This window comes from Chelonia mydas, chromosome 5 (assembly GCF_015237465.2).
Source record: "Chelonia mydas isolate rCheMyd1 chromosome 5, rCheMyd1.pri.v2, whole genome shotgun sequence".
In the NCBI taxonomy this organism is placed as follows: Eukaryota; Metazoa; Chordata; order Testudines; family Cheloniidae; genus Chelonia; species Chelonia mydas.
The window spans coordinates 4,370,041-4,386,409 of NC_051245.2; the positions used below are offsets into that span (position 1 = coordinate 4,370,041).

At 59.7% G+C, this 16,369-nt stretch overlaps 1 long non-coding RNA gene across 1 annotated transcript; it reads left to right on the forward strand.

Moving 5' to 3' along the window:
- Nucleotides 1-938: 938 nt before the first annotated feature.
- On the forward strand, nucleotides 939-12,367 carry LOC122466077. The gene is made up of 2 exons (XR_006291303.1): nucleotides 939-1,883; nucleotides 8,541-12,367. It is a non-coding gene; the product is annotated as an uncharacterized LOC122466077 (long non-coding RNA).
- The last annotated feature ends 4,002 nt before the right edge of the window (nucleotides 12,368-16,369 follow it).

The window sequence follows — 16,369 nt, forward strand, 5'->3', positions numbered from 1 at the left end:
AACACCCGGTGAGCCAGACCGGTCCCAGCTTGGTGTTTGTCAGGGTTCAGTGGAGACATGGGGACTTGGCATGAGCTGGCCCCGGGCTAGCCAGCGTCACACATCCCCAGTCAGTGTGTGTACGTGAAGGACACTTGCCTGCCTGCTGCCTGCACTGCCCCTGGGTGGGGGCTTTGTTTTTACCCGCTTCCATCCTGACCCCTTTTGTCAGCGCTAAATACACGCAGAATTTAAAAGCAACATACAAACGTCCTGCTACAAAACAGCCGGCCAGGCACCTGGGCCTCAGTCGAAGGCCTCTGGCGTGTACGTCTCAAGCAGGCTCAAACGGGGTTTTTGTATGTACATGGCGGAGGGTTGGGGGGGGGCTCCCAAAATTCATCCGGGGGAAATGCAGGAAAGAAAGACTCTGCATTGCCAGGAAAAACAACGAGTCCGGTGGCACCTTAAAGACTAACAGATTTACTTGGGCATAAGCTTGCGTGGGCAAAACAACCCCACTTCTTCAGATGCCAGTGTAAGAGACCAGGCAACCCCCGAAGGGAAGTGGGGCTGGTGGGGGAAACTCTTCTGCTCTCTACTCTCTGTTGTAGGCGCCGCTGGGCAGCTCGAAGCCGGGCCCCGAAAGCCTTTGTTATGGCAATCATACAATTATAACGCCTTCTGGGTGACCGCAGCCCAGCTGTTGCCCTCCAGATGCTGCTGCTGCGGGGGGGGGGGGCCCTGGCAGGACCTTTCCCTGCAGCTGGGAAGAAGTGGGGCCCCGCAGAGCGACCCACCCCCGCCCAGAGGCCACCATCCCACACTGCGCCCCGCACGGCGGGGCCAGCCAGCTGATGGGGGAGACCCCCCCTCCCACCAGGGGGCGGGGCCCGGCCGGTGCCAGGCCAATGAGGAGCCCGGCGGGTGCCAGGCCGCCAATGGGTGGGGAGGGAGGCGGAGGCGTGGCGCTGGAAGCCCCGCCCCGGCGCAGACAGCTGGAATTGGGCGAGGGGGGCGGCAGTGGGATGAATTGTTTGGGAGCCGGCGGCGCAGCGCCCGCCTGGCTCCGCTCCCGCGCAGGGGCCGCTCCGCCCAGTGTCCCCCCCCACCCCCACCCTGCGCGGGGGGGGGCAAGGGGCCCCGCGCGCGCTGGGGCGGAGTTTGGGGAACCGCGGGAGGAGGCGCCGGCTGCAGAGGCCCCCGCAGCTGCCCGAGGAAGCGGGGTCCGAGCCCCGCGACACGCGTGGGCCCTGCCCGCAGGCGAGCCCTGTCGGGGGACGAGCCCCCATCGCCGTGGAAAGGAGGTGAACGCTGACCCCCCGCCCCCCACCCACGGCGAGGGACCCTCTCCTGAGCCCCTGGCCCCCCCTCGCCGTGCCGGAGAACGGGGGGGGGGCAGCCCGCGCCGGGGGCTCCCGGGAGGCGAGTGGAAAGTTGTGGAAGTGAAAACTCGCGTGGGATCCAGGAGCAAAACTGCCTGCAAGTTCTGCAGCGGGAGCAGCCCCCTCCCCCGCTCTCCCTGCCCGGGGGGTGGGGTCTAGGCTGGGGGGGGTCCCTCTGCTCGGCTGCCCCCCGAGGCGGGGCTGCTGGCCGGGGGCGCGCGTGGGAGCCCCGGCACTGATGGGGCAGCGCCTGGCCGGCTGAGGAGGAGGAGCGGGGAGCGGGCTCCTCCCCCGGGGGGTGCCCTGGCCATGGAGGCAGCCGCGAGATCGCCGCCTCCCCGGCTCCCTCCCCCGCCGCCGCCGCTGCTCCGAAGTCTCTGCTGCGATTCCCTGCTTCTTTCCTCCGGAGCCGCCTCCGCCCCAAGGGCTCTTCCCCGCCGAGCCAGGGGGCCCGCACCCGGGGACTGAGCCGCCGCTGCCTCCGCGACCAGACCCGGAGCACCTGCCGCGCTGAGCCAGGTAATGCCCCCCCTTCCTGGGCTGGACCCGGCCAGCCTCCGTGCTCCGCTACCCCCCCTTCTTTGCACGCACACAGGCACCCCCTTTGCACGCACACAGACACATACAGGCACCTCTTTCCTTTGCACACGCACCCCCCCGTTTGCACACACACAAACACCCCCGTTCGGAATGCACACCCCCCCCCGGATGCACACAGTGAGATCCCCCCTTCCTTTGCACACGCACCCCCCATTTGCATGCACACGCTGTGGGGACGCACCCAGACCCACAGACGCTTTGCAGGCACACTAACACACTGGCTTAGATTTTGAATCAGGTTTGAGAGAGCGTTTGGTGCTGTTTTGACCCTGCAGTTAGTTCGGGGGCTGCAAGATGGGTCCTCTCCAAGTTTCACTGTTCTTGAAAAGTTGCATAAGGGACCACGGGGAGGGGGGTGGATTGGGTTTTCCCGCTGCTCTTGACCCAGGCTCCCTCCACCCCACCCTCGCAGCGGAGCTGATTTGGTTGTTTTGCTCTCCTCCTTTTCCATAAGTGTCCCCAGATCTGGTTGCCTGCACCTTTGCAATAAACTGCAGGGTCCTGTGAGCGCACTCCACAGGTGCCTTGTCGCTCCTCTCTGTACAGAGGTGCAGCTGGCTGATCCCCAAAGGGCCCCTGGGGATGCACGGGCCCTATGGGGAGGGATGGGTGTTGTTGCTGGGTTGTCAGGGTGGTTCTAACAGGCCCGGCACTGCTGCCGTCTTCACCAGAGAGGCTGTCCAACTGCAGCGTACGGGGGCAAAGGGGAGGCAGATAGGAGACATCAGCAGTCAGATGTTTGACACAAGCAACAGAGAGCCCCAAACAGGCTGCAGATGGAGAACCTAAGGGGCGTTCCTGCACCCAGCTTTCCTGGGGCCTTGTCCTGCAGGCCGCTCCCATTGGGGTTCTCCGCTGGGGGCACTCGGCACCTCCCACGCTCTGCCCCGGGTGCAGCGTGTCTGTCGGCCCAAAAGCAGCCCCGGGACCCAGCTTCAGACGGGGACTTGCTGTGTTGTCAGCAAGTTCTGTGCACCCTCCACCAAGGGCGTGGGGCGCATGACGTTGGCGCGGGCTGTCTAGTCTGGCATCCTGCCTTTGGCAGTGCCCAGTCCGTGACGGTTCAGAGGAAGGCGACTCTCCCACCCCTGATGATGCCCTTGGTTGGGTATGGGTGTGAGCAGCGGCAGGTGGGAACAGAATGTCTGGCTGAGCCCCGTTGCTGGCGCACTTTACCTCTGTGGGTAACTCCGGTGTTTGAGTCTCTTTATTGAGTGCCAGCCCCAGCACTGGCCTCCGAGACTCCCGGAGCATGAACACACCTGGTAAGGGAGCGCCCCCTTTCCTGTGTTCCAAGCGTGTTGGCTGTTAACATCCGTGCAGACCCCCTGGTTATGGGACGGTGGAAAGTGACTGCTCAGGTTTCCCTCCCCCCTGTGGCATCTTCGTTTGGGGAGTGGGGGAATGACCCCCCACCCATCCCCTTCCCCACCTTCTTCCTTCCACACAAGGAATTTTCAGGGTGAGCTTGCTGTTACGGGGTTTGGGATGGGGAGGTGCAGCAGAAAGCCCTTAAATTGTGACGGGAGGTGGGCGCATCTCATCAAACGCACTGAGCCAAATCCATCCCTGCTGTAACGCCCTGATGGCATCTCGCCAGGGATGTTTTGGCCTGCTCATGTTACATGAGGTTGAGAATGATATGCTTTGGGAGCTGCTGTGTCCTCTGAAACCCCGGGGGATCCCTTATCTACCAGTTGTTGCAGCAGGATGCTGGGATATGGTGGGAAAAGGCAGAAAGTAGCTAAGGTCTCACTCGGTGATTACAGTGGCAAAGAAAAGGTGTCAGATTCCTCCCATTGTAAGTGTCCTGCCAGGCACTAGGAATTAATTCCAGATCATGTTGGTCACTCTCAGAGCAAATGCCGATGCAGAAAGTTTTATACGTACAGGGTGGGGGTCCCTGCCCTTCTCAGTAGGGCTGGGCACTAAATGCTGTCCCCATCCTAGGAAATTTCTGAGATTTAAAAAAAAAAAATCCCATACCCAACTGATGAGAAGTCGAAATCTCAGAAATGTTCCCAAGCCGATAATCCAAAACATTTTTGGTTCAGCTCGGATCACCTGCAACGTTGTGTTGTGATGCGGACTTTTTTATTTTTAAAAACTTTTTAAAAGTATAAACTAAACTTTCAAAACAAAAGGTCATTTCAGATTGAGAAAGGAAACTTCACATTGAATTTCTAAATGTGGACATTTGCTGACCACCTCCAATTCTCTGGTCCTTAGCCCCAAATTTAGGAATTTTTTTTTTAAGAGCAAAAAAATCATGAAAACTTGTTTCTACTGTTAGTTCCAGTGATCACTTCTAAAAAAACCCAGAACAAACTCGTCCGTGGTGCTGGGGCATTTGCACCCCGGACATTGCAGGCTTGTGCTGTGGCACGAGGAAACTGAAAGAGCAGAGAGGGTGTTAGTTTTAAGCAAAATGTCCCATTTTGAATCATCCGGAGCTTTGTTAGCAACAACAAGGAAGGAAATGTGCGCTTTGATGTGTAGTCAGAGGCTCTGGATGCTGGCCGTGTCCCTTGAAGAATGCACACATCGCACTTGGCCGGCGGCCCTTTAAGATTTCACACACCACTCTTTGTTACATGTGAGTGGAGAAATTGTTCCTTGGCTTCAGATGAGGGATGGGAGGGTTGGGCTGCCCCTTCCCTGCCCCCCTGCCTCCTAGCTGCGGGCACAGTGCGAATGAATGCATGGTGGAAGCACTGCATCGGGCAGCTTGACCCTTTTACTCCAGAGTTCGTTTTGCTGCCCCCGGAGCCCAGATCATTTCAGAGCCGAATGAGGTTGATGTTTATGTGGGGCGGGAGGTGGCGCAGTGTCCTTGCAGGGGCAGAGGGAGCTAGACCGGTGCGGAATAGATTTTCTACACTGAGCCGGGGCTATTCAAAGCCAGCCGTGGGTGAGGGAGCTCTGATCTGCAGCCTGGGGACATGGTTTTGCTTACGTAAGGAGGCTGGCAATGGGTTACTGCAGGTCAAACGGCTGGGGTGGGAAAGAAGGCAGTTCCAAGAAGCTTCCTCATTGTGCATGCGAGACCGGAGCGGAGTTCGGTCCTGTTCTCTCTCCCTTTCCCATCGGTCCTGGGTACTGGCCTGGGATGCAGTGTTTGTGCAGACACCTCTGTCCTGCGCCCCTCCCGCTGCCCTGGACGGGACAGCTCCACACCCTCCCTGATCTCCCCGCTGGGGGAATGTTTCCAAAGTTTCACCTGAAATGTCCCGTGGCTCAGTTTCCCCCCAATACTCCAAGTTCTGGACAGTTGTCTCCTCTCTGTGGTGGGGCAGGGAGCCAAGTGGGCAGCCTGAGCTCGGCCATGCAAGCTTTGATCGATGTGCTGCAGAAATTCTAGTTGTCCTTCCCCCTGCCCCCATGGTATCTGGGTGTAGGAATGATTCCCAGCTGAGAGCGGCCCCTCGGGATTCCCCTCCGTCTAGCCAGGTGGAGGCATCTCTCTGATTCTGGCAGAGCTCCTCTCTGCAGACCTCAAAGGGCTCAGTTTGCGTCCAGTGTGCACCTACCTGGGGAGCTGTCCCGTCCAGCTCTGCAAGGCTCTGAGGACGCTCGGCCCTTCCCAGGAGGCAATCAGCACCCTGCAGGATTAGGTCTGTGCCGCTGTGAGAGGAACAGAGACTGGATTGTGGAGCACGGTGCAGGACTCTCATGGTAACATGAAAAGGCTCCTCTGATGAATGGCAGCAGCGCCCCGAGGTTTCCTGGGCGATCACTGTGAACTCTCAAATGTTCCCCCATCGCTCTGTGCAGAACCTCCGGCTGAGGCATTCAGCAGCTAAGCGAATGACTCCTGCCTGTCCTAGCTCATGGGAATGGGTTTAAACATCAGACAGTCTGTTTCAGGTGGACTTAGTGCTGGGCAAAGGCTGTTGGATTGGAGATAGAGCACAGGAACTGCCAGACTGGCTCAGACCCCTGGTCCAGCAGCAGCAGGTGCTTGAGAGGAAGGTGTGAGAACCCCACAGTAGCAGATGTGTAGGGCCCTACCAAATTCACGGCTGATTTTTGTCAATTTCACGGTTATAGGATTTTTAAAATGGTTTCACAGTTTCAGGTGTTTACATCTGAAAATTCATGGTATTGCAGCCGTGGGGGTCGCGAGCCAAAAGGGAGTTTTCGGGGGAGGGTTGTGGGATTATCACCCTTATTTCTGCACCGCTGCTAGCAGGGGCCCTGTCTTCAGAGCTGGGCGGCCGGAGAGCAGCGGCTGCTGGCCGGACGCCCGGTTCTAAAACCAGCACCACCGCCAGCAGCAGTGCAGAAGTGAGGGCCATAGGGTACGGGAGGGTGAGTTACCGTCCGTCCGGGTTTTTCCAGCAGCCTCCTGCCTGGGTCTGGGGCTGACAGCTGGGGCCACAGCCTCCCACCCGGGTCGGGGGCTGACGGCCACCATCGCTTCTGTGCTGCCTTCAGAGCTGGGCTCCCAGCCAGCAGCTGAAGAGCTTCCCGTAGCCGGGCGAGGTTCCCGGAGGTGGGTCTGACCCAGCTCCAGGCCCCTGCAGGGGAAGAGGGATCCTGTCCCTCCCCAGCCCGGGGCGGGACTAGCAGCAGGAGCCTGGTGCACAGGAGGAGACCCCGGCTGGGGCGCCCCCAGCCCTGACCCTCCCCTACAATAGCCACATTTCACAGGGGAGATCAGATGTCATGGTCCATGGTGCGTTTTTCACAGCCTTGAATTTGGTAGGGTCCCTACAGATGTGAGATCATCTGCCCCTTACAGGTCTCACCTTGGTCTTTCATCGTTCGCGATCGGCCACCTTCCTGAAGTGCCAGGTTTAATCTCCCTTCCAGAATGTTTTGTGTCAACAGGGATCACTCAGGCAGAGACAGCGCAAGCCCCCCTTCCATGCGCTCTCCCACCAGTGTGCTTCACCCCTGAATTACAGATTTCCCACTTCAGTTCAGTCTCCTACCTCCATGTGGCCTCCTTCCTGCATCAACACAGGGGCTGGTTAGGGCTAGCTGTGGCGGCAGGTTTTGTAGGGACCTGTCCATGGGAATTCAAAGGATACCCACCCAAATCAGTTTAAACAAGGGCTACCAAACAGCCAGAAGGTGGTGACTGCTTCTGGGTCCCTGTGACTAGGATGGCCCAATGCCCCGTTTCCAGCCCCGTGGTTAATCCCACGCAGCCAAGACAGGGGAGGGCAGAGCGTGGGGAGCAGGGGGAAGTGTTCCAGTGGAGACACGTTCGGTACAGGGTCTCGGCAGAGCAGGGTGGAGGCCCCTGGAATATGCCTTTCTCCCCATTCTGCTGGGTGCATGTAACCGTCCCTGTGGCTTAGCCCACGTCTTTGGCCGGCCGTGTTTGGGGAGATGACTTTGCTCACCTCTGGGATAAACTTTTTGGCCCGAGGGCCACATTGGGGAAAGAAATTGTATGGCGGGCCATGAATGCTCACAAAATTAGGGGTGAGGTGCGCGGGGGTGAGGGCTCTGGGGTGGGGCTGGGGATGAGGAGTTTGGGGTGTAGGAGGGTGCTCTGGGCTGGGACCGAGGGGTTCAGAGGGCAGGAGGGGGATCAGGGCTGGGAAAGGGGTGTAAGTTCCGGCTGGGGGTGCGGGCTCTAGCATGGGGTTGTGGTGAGAGGTTTGAGGTGCAGGAGGGTGCTCCGGGCTGGGGCAGGGAGTTGGGGCGTGGGGAGAGGCTCAGAGGGTGCAGGCTCCAAGCAGCACTTACCTCAAGCGGCTCCCAGAAGCAGTGGCATGTCTCCTCTCCGGCTCCTATGTGGAGGCGCAGCCAGGCGGCTCTCCACCCTGCCCTGTCCGCAGGCACCACCCCTGTGCGGTGTGGCCCCAACCCAGTGCCCCGGCCGGAGCACTAGAGTGGGGCAGAGCTGCGTGGTGCAGCTTGCGAGCCCACCCACGGGCTGTAGTTTGCCCACCCCTGCTTTACCCTGTTTGGCAATATCTCACCCTGTCCTCCTTCCCTGCCCCTCCAAGTACACCATGCTCACTGACCTGCCTTGGAAGTAATAAAAATTGCGTTTGCCTCCTGCTGCGTGGGCTGGCTCAGGTCCACAGGGAGAGCGCGACCTCTGCTCGCCCCGCCAGGGCACACGGCAGGACGAGGAACGGATGGCCGCAGCGTGGGGGGATCAGTCTGAGAGGTGAGACCTGGGAGGAGCCCCAGTGACCTGACTGGCTTCAGGGTGCTGATGCACCTGATTGACAGGGGGCACACCGCCGTGGTGATGCAGGGCTATGAGCCACCGGGGCATTGCCCCGGCTGTCCTGGGGGGAATGAGGGCGAGCTGGAGAGATGGTCTCCAGGGCCTGCCTCCCCTTGTCAATGAATGCTGGTGCCGGGTGCCAGGCAGGCAGCTCTAGCCAATGAATCCCGTTCACCCCCAGAGCCAGGCGCATTCAAGGGCCAGCAGGGAGTTGGGGCTGCTGTCGGTCCCAACAGCAGGGCCGGCTGTGGCTGTGGGTGCTGTCGCCATGGGGCTCAGTCTGCAGGGAGCCAGCCTGACACCCGCCAATGCTGGTCATCCAGTGAGCCAGGCGTCCACTTGCCCAGTTAATGACACTGCCCTTGTCTTTACCGTCCCAGGCGCGTGGGTGAGACATCGGGGACACAGCCTGTCACAGCCGGGACCGAAGCTGCTGGCGACGGGATGGTGGAAGTCCTAGGGGAGCCGGCCTTGACTGTCCTCCAGCTCAGGGAGCAGCTGAGGAGTAACAGCAGCCGACGTCCCGCCCAGCTGCTCCGTGGCTGCCGCGTCTCCTGATCTGGGCCGCTCTTCTCCGCTCCCAGCTCTCTGGGACTCCGGCCCCCCCCTGACGCAAGAGCGTAGCGGAGATCCGGCCGCTGCCACCGCCTGCGGCCCCAGGGCGAGCGGATCGCTGGAGGGGGCAGTGCCGTATCACACGTTTCATGGTGAAGGAGAGGGTGGTTGGGATCTAAAGCAGCCCCCCACTGGGAGGAGACAGAGATTGCCAACACCCGCCTCATCCCCCCACCAGGGGAAAGCCCCTCCGCAGGCGACCCCCCTGCTAACCTCCTCTGGAATGAGAGATTCTTGGGACTTAGGGCAGAAAACGTCTGGGGCTTGCCTGGAGCTGGGGCTTCAAGACCACTTCTAGACCCAGCCGTTCACCTCCTCCCCTGCCAATGCATTTGGGGTGGGCACAGCCGTCTCCGTCTTTGAGCCAGGCGTCTCTCCCAGAGCAGGCAGAGGCCCCAGGGTCGATGGGCAGAGGGGAGGCCTGTCTTTCCCAGGGGAGTGAGCGGCCTCGCCCTTGACTGCCTCCCTGGGGAGCGGCGATGGGGTCAGGGCTGTCCACCGGAGCAGTAGTTGCGATTTCCTTTAACTGCGTCATCGCTTTGCTGATCCTCATCCTCTTCCTGATCCTGTGCAAGGCCTGCAGGACCCCGTCCTGCCCCAAGAAGAGCCCGGACGTGGATGAGACGAAGAATGAGGAGAAATATCTGCTCCAGCCTTGAGTCGCTCCACGTCCCAGGACAGCTGGGGTGCTGAGGGTTTGAAGGAAGGATTGATAGCTTGTCTCATGGGCTCTTCCCACCAACTAGCTTGTAAGCCAGACCACACAGAGACCCCCAGGCCTGCGTTCAGGAAGCAGCTTGTCCTGCCTTGGACCTGACTGAGGAGTTTGAGCGGCCAGGCCGGCCGGCATCAGTTCCCTCACAGTCACCCGAGGGAGAAGGGAGCGTGTGTCCGGGTGGGGGCTGCCCTGATGAGGGGGCTCTGCAGAACGGACGCTCAGGGGGAAGTGACTCAAAATGAAGAGGAGACTGAGCGGGACTCGGGGGGGAGTGTGGGAGGCAGGCTGGGCCTTTCACCAAAGGACTCGCGCTCGCTGGACCCCTCTGCCGCGGGGCCACCTGTGCTGGACTCGGTCCTGGTTGTGGCTGGCTGAGCCCCTCGCAAAGGGCTAGTGAGGCTGCATAAAGGAACTCTCATTCTCGGGGGTCGTCCAGCCCCTCTCCCATTGCACTGCCTGGGTTGCAAACAAACCCCCGATGAGCGGGGGCACGGGCAGGCGAGCCTCCAGGGCAGGACGTGCTCCCTGGCAAGCAAGTTCTCTCCAAAGCCTCATCTAGCTGGCAGGGAGAGCTGCCTTCAGGCCGTTCTGTTTGCTTGGGGTGGTGTCCTCTGAGGCGCTAGCAGCTGCAGGGACCACCCGTAAGGCTTGGCTTCCCCAGCCCGTGGGGCACGGTGAGCCGGATGCCGTCGCCAGTGTGAACGTCACGATAAACAGCCGCTAGAGTCTGTGTGCTGACAAACCCTGTGTGGCCGGCCAGCCGGGAGCAGGCAGCTTGTGATTGTTAAATATAGACGAGGGGGCTGGATGGGTTCGTTTGGGGCTTTGCCTGGCTTGAGAGCGCTCTGGAGTCAGATGGTTTGGGCACGATCCCCAAAGCTATTTAGGTGCCTAATTCCCACTGAAATCAATGAGATGCTGTAGCTGGGGAGAGCTGCTGGCCCCTTCCCACGCCCCGCTATTCCCCTCAGAACTCTCCTCGGGGTCGGAGGCAGCCCCAGGGTCTCGGAGTAGCCTGGCTCAGCTGTGTCCATCCCACCCCTTCTCTCGGCCCCCGGAGCCAGGCACACCCAGTTACCAGCCGCAGCAGGGGTGCTTCCAGCCCAACGCGCTCGCACTGGCTACCAAGCACCCCTGGGCTCTGCGCAGTCTGGGGGTTGGGCAAGCCCAGCCTGCATCCCCCATCTCTCCTTGTTACAGTCCTGTCATTTGCACTGAACGCCATGAACTTAGCCCCTGCCCCGCTGAGGGACCTGCGTGACTTGGCTGTTCCCGGCTGGTCCCTTGGGGTAGAGACAGTCCAGGAGGGAGTGGGGAAAGCTGGCCAGCTGGCTGGGAGGAGAAGGGTGCCCCCTCTGTAGTCAGTGTGTCTTTGTTTCCCTGTGCCGGAGGGCCAGGCCTGCTCAGAGCCCCGCGAGCGCCCAGAGTAGCTGCAGCGGCTGTGCGGTCGGTCAAAGGCGATGAGGATTTCTGCCACGGGGATAGCTGGGAGCCTTAGTGGTGCTGGTGCCCCCCTGTCCTGGGGTCCCTCTGCCCCCTTCCTTTGTGTAAAGGCCCAGCCTTGCTGGGAGCAGACCTGCTGGCTGCCAGGGCATTCCTGCTGGGAGGCCTGAGGCTGTTCCTGTAAGTGACCTTTTAGGAGCACGCGGCTCCTTTTTCCCCTGTCTCGGCCCTTCCGCCCCCTCCTGAGGGTTGTACCCTCAGCCCCATGGCAGGCTCTCCTCCTGCTTCCAGCCAATCCCACCCACTGGGTTCCTCGGTCCTAGGGAGGTCTGCTGCAGCCTGGGAGCCTGGCGTTGCATCCGCACGCGCTGGGCTCCAGGTCAGGCGCCAGGCGCTGTGACGTCACACGTGTCGCCTTGCCAGCCCTTTGTGATGTCACACGCAGGCGTTAGGGTTACGGCAATTCACCATCAAGTGTAAACTTCTGAAAGGGGAGCGTGTCCCTGCCCCTGGGCTGCCTGGCTGCACCTGGAACGTGTGCCAGGCGCTTTGTGCCTGGCCCTGTACCTGTGTGTCCCCGCAATCACGTTGTCTCTGGCACGCTTGGCAGCTGGGGGCTCCCTGGGCAGCCCTGAAATGTTGGACAGGAATCAACCCCGCAGATCATCATGGGCCTGTCATCAGAGCTTCCCACCCGGCCGCTGCCAGCTTCAGCCATGCCAGCTAGAGGTGCCGCTCTGCTTTCTACTGGGGTGGGCACGGGGAACACGCAGTCGCTGCAGGTCCTGGGCCAGGAGTCCTGAGATACCTAGGAGAATAAATGAAAGGATCTTCCAACCCAATGCAATTCAGGCAGCAGCCAGTACTGATGCTAAGGGGTGATGAACGGACTTCACAGCAAACCAGTCCCTGTGGTCCGGCACATCACCATGTTGCTGATTACAGGCACTTGCCCCTGAGAGCATCAGCGTTCACAGGCCCGCACAGCCCCCAGTGCCCACCCCCATCCATCCCCTGCCCTCACTTAGCACTCTGCATTATCAGAGCCTCAGTAAATCACCTGCAGCCTAGTTTACAGCCAAGCAATAGGTCGATGCTCATCAGACAAAGGCCTTCGCAGGGGTCTTTGGTGCAGTCATCAACTCTTCTCCCCCTTCCCCCGAGTCAGCACAGCTGTTGCAATAAGCACGCTTGTATGTGTGTGTGGGGGGGGGTCTGGGTTGTATGCCCAACACAGCTGGGTTGCCAGCAGGGTCCCCTGGGGCAGGATCTGTGCTCCTCACCCAGGTGGCTTTTGTTCTTTCACTTGCTAAGAGGCAGCGTGACTATGTTTCCTTTTGGCTTCTCATGGTAATGACGCGCCGTCAGGTGTAACGTCCCTTTGCGGTTGTGTTTTTACTAGACTAATAAAACTATCATAGTAAATAGGAAGCTGCTTTGTGCTCTGCTTTGATTTTGTCACTGAGCCAGAGGAAATCTAGGGCAAGATTTCCAGGGGACCGTGCTCCCGAGCTCTGCAGGCAGAGGGTACAGGGCGAGGAAGGGTCATCTAGCCGTGAGAGCTGGGGCTGGGTTTTTGGATGCATGGGGTAGGCATCGCTCGCAGTTACAGGCTCACATATTACAGTTACAGGGTCTGGCCTTCAGGAGGAATGTGATTGTAGTTACCACAGTGATGGAGCAAGGTCTATTAGAGCTGGCTCATCTCCCTACCTTCCATCCCATGCTGCGGCCCCAAGGAGGGTGGGCTCTCAGGGTCTTTAAGACAGGACGCTGCTGCTCTAGGACTGGGGGTGCTGGGTGGCTCAGAGACGCTGGAATACCGCTGCTTCACCCCTGTCCTAAATCTGGCTCTTAGCAAGCAGGCCAGGGTTGTGTGAGTGGGGCTGGCAGGGAATGTGGGGTCCAATGGGTCTGTGCTGTGACCAGCTACGGCCCCTTGCTGAGGCCCAGCCTGTGGGCTGTCCTCAGCCAGGTAAATGCATGCGAGTGGCAGCCGGGAAGGCCAAGTACCAGTCATGTAGAGGGTCCGATCCACTCTGGTGCTGAGCACTCACTGAACGCAGGGGGAGCTGACGGTGCTCAGGTGGCAATCAGCACCCTGCTGGGTCAAGGCCAGGCTAAGGAGGGGAAAACGGACAGGCTAAGCCCTGGAGTCAGCCAAGGCTGAGAAGGCAGCAGCTCTAAGAGAGGCTGCAGTGGTAAGAGCTTTGCGTGCAGCTCCTGCGCGGAGTCGAGCTGAGTCAGGCATGAGCACGGAGCCGGCGCGCCGGGGCGTTCAGCTCCTCGGGGAGCAGCAGCCCAGATCGGCAGGGCTGGCTGGCAGCCGCCGTGCCATTCATGGGGCACAGACGAGAGGGTGTGCGGGCACATGCTCCTGTGCAGGGATGTGGGTGCAGATGTGGTTGTGGGCATGCAGTCAGGGTGTGTGTGAGCATGGGGCTGACAGGATACATGGGGCTGACATGGGCCTGGCATGAGTACAGGGACCCGACATGGAGCTGACATGCCAACCTGGAGAAAACCAGTTCTGGTAGTTCAGAAACAAACACCTAACCGATGACAATGTTGTCAGTGGGCTGTGGAGATTTGAACGCAGCCTGACTGCAACATCTCTGGGCCTCATAATAAATGCTCGGGGAGTTTCCGACGGGCTATAAGAGTTAAAGACCAAGCTCTGTGGGCCTCCCAAGCTCTACAGGAACGACCAGACAGTGCCCCAATAGAATTAGTACTAAAGCAATTCAGCCGTACCGGTCAGCCCATTCTCGGAAACGGGAGGGAAATTTGGGACCCAACTTTAATAGTCAGTTACATTTGTTAAAACAAAACCCCAATGGACCCCTTCACGGCGGACGTTCAGCAACCCCCGCCCCACCCACCCCCAAAAGCACCGCTCCCCCCCAAAGGCCCACAGGATGCTGGCAGTCACAGCTGCAGAGCAGACCGGGCCTTGTTCCCCCCGCTAATCAACATGCAGACAGGAATATTCCGCTTCTGGTGCTAGCTCAACCAAAGCAGCAAATAATAATCCCTCTGCCCCAAAGCAGGGAAGCAGCTAAAAGGATATGCAAATGAAAGCCCCATCCCAGCATACAAATCTTTGCTCAGTAGCAAAAACAAATGAACACAAAAAGCCAACAAAACCTTCCAAGCAGCAAGGATCGTGCCAGCAAGTACTGTGCCCCAGTCACGGCAGACACTCCCCAAAGACAAGCAGTGACCACAAACTGGACGTGGGACACTGAGTGGCACAAGGCGGGCCAAACCCAGAGAGGGGCTTTATGCAGACAATGTGCCCAAAGGCTGGAGACCTGCTCACTCCAGTGTTCCACATAGAGGAGGGAGGGCAAGAAAAGGATTGCATCAGCTTCTCAGATGTGCGCAGACCTTTCAGCAAACAACGAGGCCACACTGCCCCTGGGCGAAAGGAGGGAGACGGCATACGTGGCCTCATACTACAGCCCAGCCCTCGGCTGGATCGGGCCTGGACTGTGATGACATATGGACGCTGGTGAGCAAAGCCTGAGTGTACCTGGTTCAGACACACCTGGGGCCCATTGACACATTGGCAAGGCTCACAGGCATGTGAGTGGAAATGACAGCATGTATGGGGCAGGGGACAGGGAGAGGGATTGACACTGTGAACTCTCCAAGTCTTTTCAGTGGACTGGAAGTCCAGCCTCTGATTGGGGGCTTGTCATTGGCTGATTTTCTGCTTTATTTGGAGCAATGGTTGGAAGTAAATAGGATGAACTTCAATAAGGACAAATGCAAAGCACTCCACTTAGGAAGGAGCAATCAGTTGCACACACACAAACTGGGAAATGACTGCCTAGGAAGGAGTCCTGCAGAAAGGAATCTGGGGGTCACAGTGGATCACAAGCTAAATATGAGTCACTGTGTAACACTGTTGCAAAAAAAGCAAACATCCTTCGGGGCTGTATTAGCAGGAGTGTTGAAAGCAAGACATGAGAAGTAATTCTTCCGCTCTCCTCCACGCTGATAAGGCCACAGCTGGAGTGTTGTGTCCAGTACTGGGTGTCACATTTCAGGAAAGATGTGGACAAATTGGAGAAAGTCCAGAGAAGCACAACAAAAATGTTTATAAAGGTCTAGAAAACATGACCTAGGAGGGAAGATTGAAAAAACTGGGTTTGTTTAGTCTGGAGAAGAGAAGACGGAGAGGGGACATGATACCAGTTTTCAAGTACATAAAAGGCTGTTACAAGGAGGAGGGAGTAAAATGTTCTCCTTAACCTCTGAGGAGGGGGAAGAAGCAATGGGCTTAAATTGCAGCAAGGGTGGTTTAGGTTGGACATTAGGAAAAACTTCCTAACTGCCAGGGTGGTGAAGCACTGGAATAAATTGCCTCGGGAAGTTGTGAAATCTCCGTTATTGTTGATTTTTAAGAGCAGGTTAGACTGCCACCTGTCAGGGATGGTCTAGCTCGGGGTGGGCAATAATTTTCGCAGAGGGGCCACTCCACAAATTTTGGTAAGTCGTCACAGGCTGCACATTTCTACTATATAAATGGAGGGGGTGCGGGGTCTGGGAGGGAGTTTGGGTGCAGGAGGGGGCACAAGGCTGGGGCAGGGGATTGGAGTGCGGTGGGGGTCGGGGTCTGGGAGGCAGTTTGGGTGCAGGAGGGGGGCACCAGGCTGGGGAAGGGGATTGGAGTGCGGGGGGGGGGGGGTCGGGGTCTGGGAGGGAGTTTGGGTGCAGGAGGGGGCGCCAGGCAGGGGAAGGGATTTGGAGGGCGGGGGGGCAGAGGCGGGGTCCGGGAGGGAGTTTGGGTGCAGGAGGGGGCGCCAGGCTGGGGCAGGGGATTGGAGTGGGGTGGGGGGGCGGGATCGGGGTCTGGGAGGGAGTTTGGGTGCAGGAGGGGGTGCCAGGCTGGGGCAGGGGATTGGAGTGCGGTGGGGGGCGGGATCGGGGTCTGGGAGGGAGTTTGGGTGCAGGAGGGGGCGCCAGGCTGGGGCAGGGGATTGGAGTGCGGTGGGGGGCGGGGTCGGGGTCTGGGAGGGAGTTTGGGTGCGGGGGTGCGGGGTCGGGGTCTGGGAGGGAGTTTGGGTGCAGGAGGGGGCGCCAGGCTGGGCAGGGGATTGGAGTGCGGGGGGGGGCGGGGGCGGGGTCTGGGAGGGAGTTTGGGTGCGGGGGTGCGGGGTCGGGGTCTGGGAGGGAGTTTGGTTGCAGGAGGGGGCGCCAGGCTGGGGCAGGGGATTGGAGTGCGGGGGGGGGCGGGGTCGGGGTCTGGGAGGGAGTTTGGGTGCGGGGGTGCGGGGTCGGGGTCTGGGAGGGAGTTTGGGTGCAGGAGGGGGCGCCAGGCTGGGGCAGGGGATTGGAGTGCGGGGGGGGGGCGGGGGCGGGGTCTGGGAGGGAGTTTGGGTGCGGGGTCGGGGTCTGGGAGGGAGTTTGGGTGCAGGAGGGGGC